The 2,824-nt window shown below is 43.0% G+C and overlaps 1 pseudogene; it reads left to right on the forward strand.

The window, feature by feature from the left end:
• LOC104995499 overlaps positions 1-954 on the forward strand; it is a 4,654-nt pseudogene extending 3,700 nt beyond the window's left edge.
• The last annotated feature ends 1,870 nt before the right edge of the window (positions 955-2,824 follow it).

Consider the following 2,824-nt stretch of genomic DNA (forward strand, 5'->3'; position numbering starts at 1 on the left):
TTTCCTCGGCCGGCCTTTGCGCCTTCTGCCGCCGTCGCCGGGCTGCGTCCCTCCAGCCGGGGCGAGCCTGCGCGTTCCTCGCCGCTCCCCTCGCAGTCTGCCACACACACCATGACGAAGAAAGATGAAGACTTCTGTCCTTCAGCCAGAGCCTGGCCGAGTGGAAGCTTTTCATCTACAACCGGACCACCGGAGAGATCTTGGGGCGCACCGCCAAGAATTGGGGTTTGATCTTGCTCTTCAACCTTGTCTTTTATGGGTTCCTGGCTGCAGTCTTTTCATTCACACTGCAGGCCATGCTTCAGACTCTGAACCATGATGAGGTTCCAAAATACCGTCACCGGATTCCTAGTCCAGGACTTAGGTTTTTCCAAAACCAGTGTCGGGGTTGGATTTTTCATTCAGCCTGTCTGATTCAGAATCCTATCAAGGGAACATTGATGACCTTAAGAAATTTCTAAAACCATATGGCTTAGAAAAACAGAAGAATCTCACAGATTGTACCAATGGAAACTTTTTTGAGCAGAAGGGTCCAGAATACACAGCATGCCAGGCTTCCTCTTACTTTAACCCTGCAGTGGTGTGGGTGATCCCACGTTTGGCTACCACGCAGGAAACCCTTGTATTCTTGTGAAAACGAGCAAAATAATTGGATTAAAGCATCACAGAGAACCAAGGATAGACTTTATTGCAAAGAGTGAAAGCACAGCAGTTCTATCAACTTATCCTCCCAACGAAAAGATGGATTTAAAATATTTTCCATATTGTGGAAAGAAACTTCATGGGAGCAACCTGCAGCCACTAGTTACTGTCCAGCTCAGCTTTGGTAGTGATGGTGACATAAAAGAAGCAATGGTTGAGTGCAAGATTGATGGATCATCCAACTTAAAAATCCAAAATGACCATGACAGGTTTTCAGGATGAGTTGCATTTAAGACCACAATGCATGCATAGTAGGAGTTAGGATGTTTCCATAGAGTAAATGTTGTGTTGTCTGTCTTCATTTTGTATCAACTGGACCTGCCATTCCAGAATTATGAAACCGCCTTGGAGAAGGGTGGAGTGATACATCACTGGGATAACATAGTGTGCTTCCAGATAATAGTGGTCCATACCCTTCAAAGTAACTACCTGTTGCCTCTGCTGCCTTTTGAACCATGTACAGTCACCAGATAGGGACTGTGAACACCTGATTATGAACATGTAAGTTGGGGGTCTTGTCCAGTTTTTATGTGGTTTAATTGCCAAGTGTCTAAAGCTTAATGTGCTGTGCTATGTAAATATTTTATAGATTTAACACTGGTTAACTGCCATATTTTGATGCCAGCGAAGTTTTAAGGGATAAAATGGTACCGACCAATATCAAATGACTTTATAGCTGCAAGAAATTCAGGGTGTGGAAAAATGCTGTATGTGAGGAGGAAAAAAGAAAATAAAAGTGGATTTGAAAGGTTGAAAAAATCCATTTCTGATTAATCAGTCAAGATGGGTGGATCAATATATAATTCTCTCCTACTGGGAGACCAGCTGAAGTTTCTTACTTGCATCACATTCAAATTTGAAGTATTAATTGATTCACAGATATTTTCAGCATCGACGCCATTTTGGGTATAGAGAAATGAATGAGGTAGTTCTTGTCTTTAATTACAAATCTGATGGCGTGAAGAGTACTTTTTTTCTACCAGTAAATGTATTGTGATCGTGTGGTTTCTGTAATTCACTTTCCTTCCTATGAATTACAAAGCCATTGTCAGGATAATTCATTATTACGATACTCTGATGGTCAACATTTCCTCTAGCCTTAACTACCCAGATGGCTGAGACTTTGGAGGGGGAGGCTGCATCACAGTTCAACTTCTTCCTTTATTCCATCCTGTTCTCCCACACCCCTGCCCCTCTGTTTGTTTTCAAAGGTATTGCATGCATGTATGCTCGGTTGCTTCAGTCATGTCTGATTCTGTGTGACACTATGGACTGTAGCCCACCAGGCTCCTCTGTCCATGGGATTCTCTTGACAAGAATACTGGAGTGGGTTGCCATGCCCTCCTCCAGGGGATCTTCCTGACCCAGGGATTGAACCTGTGTCTCCTGCATTGCAGGCAGATTCTTTACTTCTGAACCACCAGGTATTAATCCCTAGTAAATCTTTTACACCTTCAACTTTGTCTCCACATCTGCTTCTGGAAAAGCCTACCAGCAACACTGCTCTTCAGATCTTTGGAAGCCTGAGAGACAAGCCATACAGAGAGAAGGGTTCTCTCTTCACCCCTGTCGTCACAGTTAACAGAAAGCCAAGCCTCTAGAATACATTAATACTTAATCTTTGCCTTGGAGTTCTCTGGGAAAAACAAAAACCAAAACTCTTCTTAGACACAGAGACGTGACAGACTTGCATGAATTTTCCTTATGAGGATTCCTACAGAGCCTGAAGCCTTACTTGTGAGTCACTTAGTGGTGATTCTAGGTGCTGCTCAACTTAAAGAGAGGAGAATGCAGTGAAATTAAAATTGTAGACGAGAAAGGATGCTTTTAGAATGAAATAGTCCCAACATCCCCTCCTAAATTTTTAGGTCACTTAAAATTATTTCTCTAGTTTCATTTAGTAGATTTCCTTAAGGCACTTGGAATTTTTTTTTTTTAAATGTTCAGTTAAGTTCAGTTGCTCAGTCGTGTCTGACTCTGCTACCCCATGAACTGCAGCACACCAGGCTTCTCTGTCCATCACCAACTCCCAGAGCTTGCTCAAACTCATGTTCATTGAGTCAGTGATGCCATCCAACCATCTCATCCTCTGTCATCCCCTTCTCCTCCTTCCTTTGATCTT

Source organism: Bison bison, unplaced genomic scaffold (assembly GCF_000754665.1).
Source record: "Bison bison bison isolate TAMUID 2011002044 unplaced genomic scaffold, Bison_UMD1.0 scf7180017864281, whole genome shotgun sequence".
NCBI classification, from domain to species: domain Eukaryota; kingdom Metazoa; phylum Chordata; class Mammalia; order Artiodactyla; family Bovidae; genus Bison; species Bison bison.